Raw genomic sequence first — 15,736 nt, 5'->3', positions numbered from 1 at the left:
TCCATTTAAGGGTGATCCCTCAGCAGCCATTGCTTCTCAGCACTCGGGCCAGTTCTGAGTCTATGCAGTTGCTGCTGCCCACTGCAGAGAGAAGCTTCTCCAACTACTGCTGGCATCAGAACAGATCTATAGACACCAACATGGACATTTTGAAGGCATTTTGGCAGACCTGTAATGTCAATTTCACAAAAGCCAGAAAAATCTTCCCCACCAGGGCCTATCATCTCTCCAACCACAGGATTTTGAGTGGGTTTGCAGTCAAAGATGTGGATTCAATCCTAAGAAGCAGGCCTAGTGTCCAGAAAGCTATTGCCCCCCCCCCATAACAGTAACGCCATTATTACACCAGGGTGGCACAGAGATCTTACCTGTAAGGTAGCACACAGGTCTAGAGTTGGACAATGGTCTTCAGCAGCCTTCACAGCACCTTCCAGCGCCTTATAATCCAACCATTAGGGAGAAGCTTCTGGCCAATGCCCAGCTTGATTCTCTACATCTTGCAAACAGAGTATGGTGTCTTCAGGGTCTTTCCCTCGAGTTCTGGTGGGCATCTGAACAGCAATGGCAACAGGCTAGGCTGGCTTTGAACTTCAACTCAAGCAAGCTTTGAACGTGCAATCCTCCTGCTTCAGCTTCCTAAGTAGCTGAAATTAGAGTTCTGTACCACCACTTCTGAGTTTGTTTTGGTGAAAATTAATATTACTTTTAGTACAGTAACCGAATGATGGGGTCCCCACGTTTTTGGGAGGTTTCTGTCCCGCTCAGCCCTGCAGCCGTTAACTCTCAAAGAATCACACAGAGGTTTACATTAGTTATAAACTGATTAGCCCATTAGCTCAGGCTTCTTATTAACTAATTCTTATAACTTACATTAGCCCATAATTCTTATCTGACTTAGCCACGTGGCTTGGTACCTTTTTCGGTGAGGCAGTCACATCTTGCTTCCTCTGAGGCTGGGTCACGACTGCAGACTGAAAACTTCCCTCTTTCCACAATTCTCATTGCCCCGCATCTACTTCCTGTCTGGCTACTGGCCAATCAGCATTTTATTAAAAATAATACAAGTGACAGGATAAAAGACCATTGTCCCACAGCGGGTTATCACACAGTAAATCATATTTTTAAAAGGCTGAAAAACTGTCTTTCTAAAGTAATTGATGTTTTGGGGAAGGATGAAGTGGTAGGAAACCCGTTCTTTGCTAAATCACCAAGATTAGCCATGTTCTCTAACCATGGGAAATTTTGTTGTTTGTTTTGAGAAGGCAGCAGCTGAAATAAGGTTTTGTTTCTGTTTCTAATATGTAAATGTCTTAAGAAAGTATTAAAACACCTAAACAGTACCAGTATACAAAAGTGAGGTGGGCTGAGTGGTTATTTAACAGTGTGGAGTGTAGAGAGGGTGGACCCATATGCCTGTCAGACGAAGTATTCAGAGAAGTAGCTTGTTCTGTTGATTCTTGGCGGTTCCCACATCTGGCCAGCAGAGGGCAGCAGGCACCAACAAATGAAAAGCCCGTTCCCTCATTTTCAGGGCCCAACACTTGTTACTGTCTTAGCCTAAAAGCTGCACCCTGCTCCTCCTAAAAAGTTGGTTTTCTGTTGATGCTAAATTGCTGGTCTTTTACCGTGTCTTAGCTAACGCCCCAGTGTTTGTTCAAAGCTGAGCTCTGACAGGGAGCCAGCAGCACAGGCCAGCCTGGACGCTGCAAAAGTTCAGCTCCGGTGTTTTGGAAGACATAGCCAGCACAATGTGAGGTCTGATCACGGTGCTTCTTGACTTTGGTCAGTTTCTCGGTTTGTTTTTACTACAGTACATAAAGACATGTTTGTGTGTCTCTGTGTGCACATGCGATGTGGGTGCAGGTGCCCAAGGGTTCCAGAAGAGAGCATTGGATTCCCTACTGGAGCCGCGTGCAGTTGTGAGCCACTTGACATGGGTGCTGGGACCACAACTTGGGTCCGCTAAAGTCCTCTTAGTTGCTGATTCGTTCTCCCTGTTTCCTCTCTCCTCCCTCCCTCTCTCCCTCCCTCCCATCCATTCTCCCTCCCTCCTTCCTTTTTAAAAATTCTCCAGAGGACCTTTTCCACCTCCCATAATGCCCCTGGATGTGGGGCTATGCTCTCTCAGGGAACAGCAGCTATCCAGCCATTCAGATGGAGCTGGCTGTGTGTGGTCCTCGCCTGTGAAGCACATGGCCTTCACCAGGTGCTTGACTTCTGAGTTTCCAACTTCCCTCTTTCCCAAGACAGCTGTTGGTGCCTAAGTGGTATCTCTCCCCCAGTTCACCTCCAGATCCTTGGAGAAATTATTTAAAATTTACTTAGTTAATTAAAAAATTATCCCTAGCACATTGAAAGTAATAAAGGGACAAATGGGTGTGAAAACCTGGGCCTTGGTACAGGGTCGCTGCTATGGAAACACTTGTCACGTCAGTGCCTACTCCTCCCTCACGGTCAGCCACCCCTCATAGCTAAACACACTCTTTATAGAAACAGGAACAACCATGGAATGGCTAGGGGTGTAGCTCAGGGGGAGAGCACTTGTCTCAAATGTGTGAGTTGCTTTGAAGTTTTTGCTTATTTTTTTTTACATTAAAATCTACTAAAGAAAAAAATGTAAGCAATCAAAACTACCACTGTAGAAAAGTCTTTCTGCTGCATGACCCTTGTGGTTGCCACCAGAATGGGCAATTCACAGAATTTCAGGAAACGCTGTTAGTTTTATCCAGAGTTATTTCGGCACAAAAGGACCTAAAACTGATAATAGATGCCCAGTAGTTTCCCATGAGTTTTGGAGTTTTGAAAATGTTCTTGTATGAAAACATTGAGTTGTGTAGTGGTTTGAATGAGATTGGCTCCATGGGCTTAGATTTTTGAATACTTGATCCCTGTTTGGTGAAACTGTTTGGAAAGGATCAGGAGGTGTGGTCTAGCTAGAGGAGGTATGTCACTGGGGACAGCTTTAAGGTTTCAAAAGCCCCCATTCCAAATTCGTTCTTTCTTTGCCCCCTACTTGCAGATAAGGATGGGAACTCTCAGCTGCTGCTCCAGTACTGTGCCTGTCTGCCTGCTGCATGCTCCCTGCCATGACAGTCATGGACTCTATCCCTCCACAATTCTGAGCCCCAATTAAGCATCATATATCATATATATATTGCCTTGCTCGGGATGCTTTGTCACAACAATTGGAAAGTAACTAAGACAGGTGGTTTGGTTATATTTGCATTCTTAACCACAGGGGTGGTCTGAAAAACCCCAATCCTTTCACAGTCTATGGAGCCAACTTTTAGGTCAGCATGTCCTCATTAGCCTATGTGCATGCCAAGAAGATATGCAAATATAAATTTGAAGTTCAATAAGTAGCAGGTTACCTGGTCACATGCTGATCGACCTTTCTGTATTTCTGATATTTTTTTTCCTCTCCATTTTCCCAACATCTACTGAAGAAATTGTTTTTAAGTTTCCCCTGGTGTGACTAGTTTTTCAGTTTCTTGTGGTTTTCACTGAACTTTTGCTTACTGTTGAGACTATGTGGTTAGGGGCCAGCAGGCTCAGTAGTGCTATTATCTGCTAGGTAACAGATACATTTAACTTTAGAAAATGACCTTTTTTAAGAGTGTAAATACTTTGCTTGTATACAATTTTGTTGGAAAGGCTCCATCGTATTTTTGTTAGCGTCTCTCAGTGTAGCTTTGCCTTTCAGTCAGCATCCTTTTGCTATTGAACCTTTTGTTTTATGGCAGATGTTATAAAGACACATTTAGCTGAGCTCTTTAGCTTGTGTTTTGGGGCCATATGTTTATGTATTAACATATGTGGCTTCATTACTCCTTTATTGTCATATGACTTACAACTGATTCATCTTGTCCTCTCCCTATGCCTCCTGGCCCACCTTCTTGCCTCTGTTAAAATTAAGATGATTATCTTTCTTTCCTTTCCTTTCTTTCCTTTTCTTTGTTTGTGTTTCTTCCCTGGGAGGTTCTTGCTCTGTCTAATTTCTCTTAATGGCTACCATGGCTATGGACCAGAATCCAGAGCTAGTCAACATCTTCACTCTAATCTGACAAGGATCTTAGTAGGCCTGGGTTCCCATCACTTCCTCCCTGTCTGCTACTGTCAATCAGAATGTTGGTTTTACCCATCTGACACTCCATACACACAGGTACATAGACAAAAATGGATATTTTGGGATATTTTTCATATATTACTTCTTGAAGTTCTATTTTATTTGGTTCACACATTTAGCACTATCTTTACCCTCTGGAATCTCAGACTTTGTGTTATTTCCTTTCTCCCCAAACAGACATGCTAGCATTTTCTGTACCGAGAGTATACACACTGCAGGAGCAGCAGACTGGGAATTTTGTTCTTCAGAGAAGTTTGCAACTCTTGGTTCACACAATTGTTCTTAGCACACTTAAAAACATGTCTTCTGCTGTTAGCCAGGCAGTGGTAGCACACACCTCAGGAGGCAGAGGCAGGCAGATCTCTGTGCATTTGAGGCCAGCCTGGTCTACAAGAGCTAGTTCCAGAACAGGCTCCAAAGCTACAGAGAAACCCTGTCTCAACCCCTCCCCTCCCAAATGTCTTCTGCTACCTTCTGGCATGCAGGCATGCAGGCATGCATTATGACTTTTAACAAGTCTTCCAGCTGACCATTTGCCAGAGGGTACATGTCTTTTCTTTCTGTTTTTTTAATGTTTTCTCCCCCACTGTGAGTGTGTATCTTTCTCCTCTTTTCCTCAGATTATTAGATTTCCTAAATTTGAAAAAATAGTTTCCAGTAATTCTCGGGAATGATTAGCATTTAACTCTAAAACTGTCTTCACACATTCTTCCTGCGGGAAATCCAGTGTGGTGTGAAGTAAACGCAACATTCTACCCTCTGCGACTACCAGCTTCTTTCATAATTCACATCATTTTATCTCTCAGAACCACATTCTGGAGGTGTGTGTGTGAGCGCGCGCGCGTGCACGCGTGTGTGTGCACGTGTGTGCGCTTGCACCTGTCTTTAAGATGACTAACTCTCTTCGGCTACATCTAAGCTGGCATTGGCTGTCCCCACTGAATATTAATGCTACGTTTTGTTTATTATTTTAAGGGTTGGTTTGGTCATTTCTCTAACCTGTGTGATTATGCTTTAGTGTTTCCTGTTCCTGCTCATGCTCTAAGCTCCTCTTTTGCATCTTTAAATATAATAAATAATTTTATTTCATGCGAGAGCATTCTAATATCTGAAATCACCAGAGTTGTTTCTGGTTTTTCTTTTTTGTTTCTGTAATCCTTTTTTTTTTTTTTTTGACAATCAATGGTAGTGTTTGTTTCTTTGTGTGCTTTGTTAATTTTTAATGTGATTTTTTTGATTTTTCCATTAAACTTCATCCGTGTGAATTTTTTGAGGTCTGGATTGAAGCTGAACTACATAAAAAGATTTGCTTTTAAATCTCCCAGTTATCCAAAAACACACCCAAGGTCATTTAAATTATATTTGATGTTTGTGGCTTTTCAAGCCAACGAATAGACAAGTCCAGAGAGAAAGCAATCAAAGCCACCTTGTGGTCACAGGTCCCTAGGGGATGTCTGCGTGGTTTTCACCACTCAGTGCTAATATCAAGGTGTACAGATCTCCTTCATAGCAAGTTGTTCTCATTCACCCCATTCTAGAAATGTTGTCTTATCTACCCAGACTTAATCAGGAGACTCCAGAATTCCAGATTTCCCTCTCAGGCAAAGCGCAGACTTTCTTCTCCACTCCCTAGATAACCACAGCCCTTGATGAAAAGCTCCAGACCTCTAGGATGCCACACCTGGCTCCAAGGATCAATGCCAGTTCTGCTGCCCACCTGTCTGCCAGGGTTCTTAGATTTGCTTCATCTTGAGAACCAGCGGAGTCCTGTTTCTATGTCAAGAGTGCATTTAGAAAGATTTCAGAGGCCATACATTCAACCCAGTCAGTTGAGAAGGTGATTACTGCGGTCCTATTCTGATGAACGACTGTCTGTAACAGCCTGATCCAAGCTAACTGGACCCCTGCATTCTTTTCCTACTTTCTCTGTATGGTCCCAATTCCTCACATATCTGTGCTAAGCCATCACCTTGCCCCTCTAGGCTGCTGTAGATCCAGTCTGGCTTCAGTCCCATCTCAGTACCGCCCCCACGCCACCCCAGCCCCAGGAGCTAGGATGCTCCTAAATACTTGCGTATTGAGTCGCTACTCTAACCCTTCCAGGAGCCTTGCATCACTTCATTTAAACCCCCGCCCATGGCCTGCAAGGCCCACATGGTCTCTTTTAAGCTATTCCACCGCATGGGATCCCTTGCTGTGCTTTGGCTAAAGCAAATCCATTCTGCACATCTTGTACCTAGCCATCCCTTGGCTCATGAACCTCCCATCCCATATGATGGCATAGCTCACTCCTCCCAGCTTGACACAGCAAGCTCCCCACTACCCTGTTGCCTTCCCACACTGGCTGACTTGTTTCCCTCCGTAAAATTACTCTGCATGGATGGAGCTGGTTTTATTTTGTTCACTATGTGTTCCGCACTCAACAACGATGCCTTGTGTTGAGCAGTTGCTCCGTGGATGCTTTCTAAATGCAGCCTCACATGGAAGGATGGATGGATGGATGGATGGATGGATGGAAGATGGATTTTGCTTCATGACATGTATTTTCTGGGGGTTGGGTGCGGGGGCTAAACTTTATCTCAAGTGAGGTTCTTCCTAAAGTAATTTTGAGATGTCAAAGATCACACTGGGAAAGAAGGATGGCCTCTGGCTCCTCCCTCTGTGCAGAGCACAGCCCCACACCACTGACCTGAGAAGGCACTGATAGCCCAGCATGGCGGCTCCCGACAGCTGGTGTCTGCCGCACTCAGCCGTCCTAACCGGGACCCAAGGTGCACAGCGTGGACACAGCACACACTCTCTGCATGTATACAATGCACATCAGAAAGGAGTGCAGGCTGTCTCCCTTCCTGTCAAGCCTGGGAACAAACAGCAGTGGTCTCGGCAGAAGCTCTCCCTCCCCGTCTCTTTGTTTCTGAGTCGAGACCATTCATTTCCTCTCATTCAACAGCTTTGCTTGGGAGAGAGTCTCTTTCCTTTGCCAGCTTTATATTGTAAAGTTCTCAGACCATACCTCACGACTCTCCTGTCAGGACACAGCCCACGGGTGTTTGGATATCAAGGGGCAAGGGACTGGTGCTCACTCCTGTAACTGAGCAAATCGTCTCCCCTAATAACAGCCTGAACTTGCTCCCAACACTAGCGCTCTCAAGTAAACCTAACCTGTGTTTCAGGCCTAGAGACAACCACGGATGGGAGACTCATTTGGTGAACCATGTGTACAAGGGGTCTGGGCTCCTTTCTCCTTCACTCAGACCCATACCCTTCTCTCATCTTGCTCTTTTCTCTTCTGCCTCCTAGAATGTTCTTCTTCTGTCCCTGTGGTGAGGGTCATCAAGAACGCCCTCTGCCCTTGGTTCTCTCCACGTCGGATCCATATACGTATCCAGGATATGTGTTCCAAACTGAGTAAGGACCAACAGCAGAAGGGGTGGCCTTGGCCATCACTGCTGGCTGAGAGAGACCCTCTGGCTGCGGCGGCCCTACCTGTGCTGCGCCGTGGAGGCGTCAGGGGGCGCTCGCGGCTCCTTTCTGGCTGACTGCTGAGTGCGGCTGGCAGTGGCTCCATCCCACTATGGCCCTCACCCATGCAGGCTATTCTGATCTACAGGCTCCCCACAGCCTCCACGGATGCTGCTGGCAAAGGGGAATGTCGACTGTGCGGGATCGGTCACCCCCCCAGTCCACCCTGGATACACAGGGGAAAGCGCTGCCCCCGCATCCAGCCCCTGCATGCGGAGAACAGATGGGCAGAGGGTGAGATTGCTCTGGAAAAGGACAGGACAGGCCCCTAAGATTCAGAGACACGTGTCCATTCCTGTACATTTCCTTGATTTTTTTTTGTACTTTGTCTCGTTTGATCCCTTCAGCCTTTGAACTAGAGTAGGCATTATCAATTTACCCATGAACACATGAAAAATCTCAGACAAAAAAGAACCCAAGGTCATCGCCTGGGTGTGCGTTTGTGCGTGTGCATACGTCACCGCTGGTCGTTCACAGTGCAGGTGACAGGAGAGGCACGCGGAGAAGCAAACCAGGACAGCTCTCCAAGTGGAAGCCTCCAAGGTTCCTGGCCAGGGCTGAGGATCGGGGATGGGGCAGGTGCCTGCCCTTGACAAGCCCTGTCAGACACAGAGTGTCTTCCCTGGAGGCGAGGGAGGTGGAGCTCTTGAGGTGACAGATTGGTGAGGAAGACTTGTTAGCATTTGCCCTGGACTGAAGTTTTCAGGCCGCCCCTTTGAACCCTGTAAATCTCCTCAAAGCCTACTGTGGTGGCAAAAGCTAATCATTCACTTCCCTCTCTCCACAGGCCCTATGACCTTTGCAATGCAGTTGAAGTTCGTTTGCTTTTCTTAAAAGTCCTGTACTTTATGATCGGAGCAATGGCCCTTAGGCCAGGAAGAAAGGAACTTCAGGGTTCAGTAAAAGACTTGTTGGTTTTTTTTTTTTTTCCAACCCTCCACCTCTAGAACCGTATTTCCTCAATAACAGTGAATGATGTTAGGAGCAGGCGGCAGGGAATTGATCTTTTAGAACTGTGTGTCTCATGGAGATCCTAGCAACCAAAAATGTTCCAAAAACAGCAACAATAAACTCCAATCTACCACCACCGTACCCTGAGAGGAGGAGGGTTGGTATTTGGAGGTCCAACTTCTGAACTAGCTGTACACAGGGAGAGGGAGCAGTTAGTTGGGAGCTTTCTGATAAAACTGAAGGTCTGATAAAAGCATTGAGATTCAAATCACCCAAAGTTCATTGGCCTCTCGTCAGTATCACAGGAACAAAATATCTACCTGATCCAGCGAGTCACCGACTCCCAGCCCCCTTCCCCAGTGGCCTCAGATCCACCTGTGTCATCCCACAGAGGAAGGAGCCTCACAGTCCCCTGCCAGGCCAGCTTTCTACATGCTGGAGGCCTGCAGGCTGTCTCAAAGAGTCCCCTAGCTAGGGACAACGGTGCACACCATTGATCCGAGCTCTCAGGAGTCTGAGGCCAGCCGGGTCTACATAGTGAGACAGCCCTCCTGTCTACAACAACAAAACAAATTAAAAAGTAAAAAAACCCCTCCCTCAGTGGCCCGGTTGTGTTCCCCTGACTGTTCAGAGCTCAAGGGTCCAGAAGGGCAAGCTGTACCCCGCTGATATTCTGGCATCTAGGTAGCCATTTTCACTAAGCAGTTCCCACCAGACACTCAGACCTGGGATGCACAGAGCAAGCACATCGCATCGCTATTTATTGCAGCTAGACTTCGCCCGCTTCCATTTTGTCCTCCTAGCGCCCAGCCTCAGAACTTCAGGGCCACCTCTGAGGTCTCACAGTCCTTCAGCCTCCATGTTTCTGACACCCAAACATACCATCCTATGACAGGCCTTCCTATTAATAGTAACAGTGTCTCTGCCCTACAGGTCCTTGTCACCTGTAGCCTGGGCTCCTGCTACCATCCCCTCTCCCCCTCCCCTATCCTCCACCTCCCTCCCCTGCCAGCCTCCCAACAGCCACCTTGCCTCTAACATCACCCTCCCACCCCCATCCCCTGCCCCTCAGCCATCCACTGGTCCATAGGTCTGGTTTGTCTTTCCTCTGTGGAAGGATCTGGAATGGTTTCCTGTTGCCAACTGGACAAGCGCTTCTCACCTGGGGCCCTCCATGAACTAGCACATTCTCATACTGCGGCCAGACTCTATGATGCACACACTCAGCCCTGCTTTCCTGCCCCCTCCTCCGTGTTCAGTCTGAAACATGAATGGTTCTCCTCCCAGTCTGTGACATCTCCACCCTTCTCATGAAGGCCCAGCTCTGAGGCTCCCTTGGTCTCAGATCTGTCTAAGGAGGCCGAGGCGAGGTCCCGGGTTCACTCTCTGAGAACAAGGAAACAAACTTTCCAGGAGGTACCTGCTAAAGATCTCATTCTCATTTGTTTATCCGGCCAAAAATAGGTATTGTGCACGGACATCATTGCCAGATTCTCTTCCAGGCACCGGAACTCAGTGGCAAATGAGAGTGATGAGTTCTGTCTGCCCTTGGGGAGTTTGCTGTTGCTAGGTGACAGAACTAAACAGGTAAACAAACAAAACCCTGTAGGCTGCAGGTGGGCAGCGGAAGGAGCCCTTGGGTGGCTTGGTGGTCACCATGGTCTACTTGCACCATGTCTGTTTGCCTTTATGCTCTCCCTTGGAGCCAGCTAGGAGGGTGCTGATCTTAGAAGCCTCCAGAAACCTAGCTCATTAGATCTCCGCCTCCATGATGGGTACTTCTAACAGTCAACTGGACAAGGGTCGGAACTGCCTATAAGACATGTCCCCAAGCAAGCCAGTGAGGGAGCTTCCAGAAAGGCTTAATCCAGGGAGGAACATCAAGCCTGAATGGAGGTGGTGCTACATGCCAGGTGTCCAGAAAACTAGAGAAAGCCACACTAGTGCCTGCATGCCCCTGTTTCTGATTCCTGATCCACTCAGATGTGAACAAGCCACCCCCACCATGCCTTCCCTGTCACCATGGACTGTACCTCCAAACCATGAGCACCAAATAAGCCCTTCCTCCTTTAAGTTGCTTCCAGCAGGTATCAAGACACAGCAGAGAGAGAAGCAACTTAGTTATGGGTCATGTAATTGTCAAGGGGTTTTAAGTAAGTCTCTTCCTCCTTTAAGGCACTGAGGTCCTCATTTACAAAATGAGGGACCTAAAGTATGTGTTTGTGTGTGCAGTCTTGGGGGGCAGTGATCAAGTCTCTCCTTACATCCCGTGAGTCCTAGGAATTAAACTCAGCTCATCAGCTTTGGCAGCAAGTACCCTTACCAGCTGAGTCTTTTTGCTGGCCCTGAAATGGTTCTCATAAAACTTGCCTTACTGACCTGGAACTTCAAGCGAGAAAGGGAGCAGGAAAGCTCTAAGCTAACTGGGAAAGGAACTGCCTCTTGGTCAGCCATGAAATCAGATGACCCTAGCTCCCTGGGCAGTCTGTGCTCTGGGAACAATAAAGTAAGCTAGCCACCCCCAAATACCAAACCCCTTCAGACTCAATGGTCTTTAAAATCTTACATCTAAATCTACCCTTCTAGATTATGAAGGAAGGATCCCGATTTTCCCAGGATGCCCTCAGGCTGCCCGAGAGGCAAGTATCTTTTTCACCCCTGTCTTCTAGTCTTCAGGGTTTGCTGCTTCACACACAGGAGGCGCATGATTACCCTGGCTGGAAGGCATGCCCTCTGTCTTGTGCTCCAGAAAATAGGGCACAATCTGACTGCTAGCAGCAGTGAATGGTGACTCACTCCAAACAGCCACTCACCCAGCACAGATTGCAAAGACCCCAAGAGCTTCTATTTTCTCCCAACACCATAACAGTCTCAATTTTACGACTTTTATTATTCCATTCTGTGGGTCAGAGTGGCAAGGAACAGCTTAGCCTCAGGAAGGGTCAGCTAGCACAACTCTTGAGACAGTCACTTCAACAAGATGTCATTTCTTCAATGTCGGGGCCACGCAGGGACCCCCAGAAAACAGATTCACCCTTTGGGTGACTGAAGTTTCCAGGGCTTTGGTATAAGTTCCTGCAGGATTTTGAGTTCTTTTATAATCAAGTCACCCGCCTGCCACGTGACTCCTGGGTGCTGAGATCTACGGCTCTGACAAAAACGATTAGTAGTCGTTCAGGCAAACATTGGGGTTTGGTGAATGCTCATTGAACTGAAAGGAGAGGAAGAATATATACAAATTCAGAGCAGTATGTCAGGACAGTTCTAGCCTGTCACCCTCTCCCAACCAAATCAAGCAGGACCCTGCAGGTGTCTAGCAGGACCCTGTAGATGCGCTTTTAGATTCTTGCTCTTTGCAAAGAATGAACTTGCTGACTTTGGACACAATTGCTGTTGTGTTCGCTTTCTGCTGGGTGACTAGGATTTCACTTCCATCAACACCTGGGGGGAAGCAGAGACCCAGGGCCGGTTAGTGAGAAAGGAGCTCTCAGGCAGTGCCCTGGATACAATAGCGTGTATGTTCGAGTCATTTCCTGTTGCCCTGATAAAATACTCCGACAGGCTCAGTGAAAGAAGAAGAGGTTTATTTGACTCACAATTCCAGGGTTCAGTCCATTGCTTTGGGGGAGTGGAGGCAATAGGAGCTTGAAGCAACTGGTCACATCCGAAGTCAAGAGCATGTGAAATGTCACGATAGCACACATGATGATTGCAAACAGTAATTGTCAACCTGACGGAACCTAGAATCACTGCAGAAATGAGTCCCAAGAGGGGTTGTCTTAACAGCCTGGTGGAGAGGCACATCTGTAAGGGACTGTCTTGATGACGTTAACTTTGCTATGAGAAGACCATTCTGAAAGTGGTAAGCGCCTTAGGCCTAGGTCCTGGGCTGCCTGAGAAAGGAGGTGAACAGAGGGCACGCAGGCAAGCATGTGTTCTCTCTCTCTTGTGTGTCTCTCTCTCTGTCTCTCTGTCTCTCTCTCTGTCTGTCTCTCTGCTCCTTGCTGCCTAAACTGCTGCAGCTGAGAAGAAAATGGATGCCTAACATTGTTTCTTTCACAGAAAGTCTAAGACACTTTCCCTGCTGCCAACCGACTGACATGTGCCTCGTTGACCACCCACTGCCCCTGACTATTAAGAGATGGACCCCACCCCTGACCTGGCACTGTGACAGTCAGAAAACAGGTATCCATGGCTGTCTCCTCGGTTTAAAAAAATGCCAGGAGGTCAGGACACGGGCTGCTCATAGCACTCTTGGCCTTCACTCAGGACAGAGGGTGGCCCCAACACTCAGTTGTGTGACTTTAAGGAAAATAGCCACCTTTCTGTGCACAGCTCCCTCGCCACCTTCTTCGTTATCACATTTGGTAAGGAGACCCTGCCTCTCCCTCTCTCTGGCAACACTAAAAGCTCCTGTGGATGAAGTGTGAGGACTGTTCAGGCCTACAGTTCATCTCGGCCCAGGAGCCATTGCTGCTTCAGCCGGTGTCCCCGTGCCACCAGCAACGGGAAGCCACAGAAGTCTGAGCACCCTCTTCCCTCCTCTGTGTGCATGAAGCACCTGGGCACTGTGGTCTTCTTGGCCTCTGACATCGAAGTGAGACCTATACCCTTCGGAGACAGAGAAAATGTGTGACTGGGTTTTGATGTAGTATTGTCATCTGTCAATCTGTGTTGATTTCATTGGTTAATAAAGAAACTGCCTTGGCCCATTTGAAGGGCCAGCCCTTAGGTGGGTGGAGTAGACAGAACAGAATGCTGGGAAGAAAGGAAGTGGGTCAGATGCACGATGAAGCTCTGACCCAAGATGGATGTAGGCTAGAATCTTCCTGGTAAGTCACCACCTCGTGGTGCTACACACATTAATAGAAATAGATTAATCAAGATGTGAGAGTTAGCCAAGAAGAGGCTAGATATAATGGGCCAGGCAGTGTTTATATGAATACAGTTTGTGTGTTGTTATTTCGGGTGTAAAGCTAGCTGTGCGGAGGCCGGGCAGGACGAAAAACAGGCCTGCCCGCAGCTCCATCTACAGGGTTTCCCACCAGCGACAGCTGTAGGACCCTGGGGGCAAAGAAGGCGTGCTGCAGTAGGCAGGCCTTTAGATAGGACTCACAGCCAGCAGTCGGGAGCTCCAGAATGACACCATTAGGAACACGTCCCTTTTCATCTGAAAGCAAAATACCAAACACGGCCCCACAGTCGAACAAAGCAATGCGTCTAATTTCAATCCCAAAACAGAAGCCCCTCTGGAAGCGGGATCCACTGTGCAGTAAAGAAGGCTCACACCCTCCTTCCTGCTCTCCCACCTTTAGCAGATCTGCTCAATTGCTCCTGACCTTCTCTGACTCAGCCTGCAAAGGAGGCTGGGAGCAAGTACTGGTCTGCAGCAGAGAGGCTTACTGAGCCCTCCCAGGCCTCCCTATTTCCTGTTGAATGTAGTGGGCAGACAAGTCCCACTCCTTCTTGGATTCTTCTCAGACTGGCTGTTGTGGTGGCTTCGAAGCGAGTGATCCTTCCGAGTCGGTCCCAGGAGCACTGAAGATGCTGAGTGCGGTGACTCTCTGTGACACCCTTGGCTTCTGCTTTCTCTACTGCAGTGCAAGCCTGGTAGGATTAGCTGGCAACCTCGGCCACCAGCCCAAGGCCTGCGAGTTGTACCCTGAGAAAGCAATCTCTAAGTGCTCTGGACTCCTCTGGGAGTAGGACATTAGTGCTGATGTTATTATATAGTAATGAGAAAATGTTCCCGTGGCAGCGCTTTCTGGCAGAGCACACTGTACTCTGCGAGGAAATATAGTTACAGGAATTATGCTCTTATGTATCTCCCCTCCAGGATATCAAAGTTGACAGCCCGGACTGAGGCCTGTGGTCATTTGCAGGTCACCTAACTGGTCCTGGCTCAACCTCCTCTGGCCTCTGCTGCTGGATGCTCAGGACCTTCCCACCTGTCCATCCAGAGAGCTGGGGGTAGGGGTCCGGGTACAGCAACTGTGCAAACGCTTGACTCAGACTTCCCTCTTCAGTTCATGTGTTGGAAGCAGGGGTTGAGCAAAGTTTGCTTTAACAAGAAAATCCAGGCCTGGAGTGGTTAGAGTCAGTTGGTCAGTGGCACAGCCAGGAAGGAGAATCCAGGACATTTGGCTCCATAAATGGGAGACCTGACTCCATGCTTCCCAGCCCTGGAGTCTGCGATTTCTTCTGTGTGGGTCTAGAGACCGAGAAAATTGTAGGCTTAGTGGTCCTTGTCATCCTGAGCATGGGGTGAGCATGGGGTACCGTGGAGCTAAGAAGTGCTATAGATGTGCTCCCCGGCTGTGTAAGAGGGAGAGCCCCCAGGCAGGCTGTGGGTCCCACAGAGTGGGCAGAGCTCCTCAGGTCCCGCCCACATCAATCACACATGGTCCTAAAGGATGGCCTTCCCACTCTATGGCTGAATTTCACTCTGACACCGAGAAATTGCATTAGCTTCCTGCATACAGCCATTAGCAAGGGCTCCTGGAGAGGGAACTCAATAGTACTTTAGAGTAACTTGAGATGACCAGCTTTAAGCTTGAGGTCCTAGAGCTGATACCAGTGACAGCCATTGAGAGAGAGGGGTCTGATTAGCAGATATATTATTTTCGAGACTCGGAACAGATTACTTATGTTGCTGAATTTTGCTCCAATATTATGGCTTTGTATGAATGCCATTCTGAACAACAATTTAATAAAATAACATGTTTCCACATACACAGAAAAACAAGACAGCCGGAGTCTCCTTTGGGTCGCCTGTATGGAGCGTACCCATGGGGAGGGAGAAGCTCCCAGTCCGTCATTATGTATTTTCTGGCTGAAGCAAAATCTCAGGGATGATGTGACCAACGCAATGTGTCTAAAACGTTTCCTGCTTTTAATGTGTAGGTTTTCGTACCTGTGGATAGGCTTGGCATTTGTTTTGCTTTCCTTTTGAATTTCATTAATTTAATTTATCTTGGTTGCCAGGGGCCCCCCAGAAGCCTCTGTATGTATGGGCAGCTGAGTTAGGAGTGCCAGCCGCTGCGCGCAGGCTCCAGGCCAGCTCCCTGAGCGTGGCCCTTGGCCAAGGAGAATATTCTAGCTTCATTCTGGAGCTTTGATAAAACACTGACCAAAGCC

This window comes from Chionomys nivalis, chromosome 18 (assembly GCF_950005125.1).
Source record: "Chionomys nivalis chromosome 18, mChiNiv1.1, whole genome shotgun sequence".
NCBI lineage: Eukaryota > Metazoa > Chordata > Mammalia > Rodentia > Cricetidae > Chionomys > Chionomys nivalis.
The sequence above is the reverse complement of the archived record's forward strand: the minus strand, read 5'-3'. Positions refer to the sequence as shown.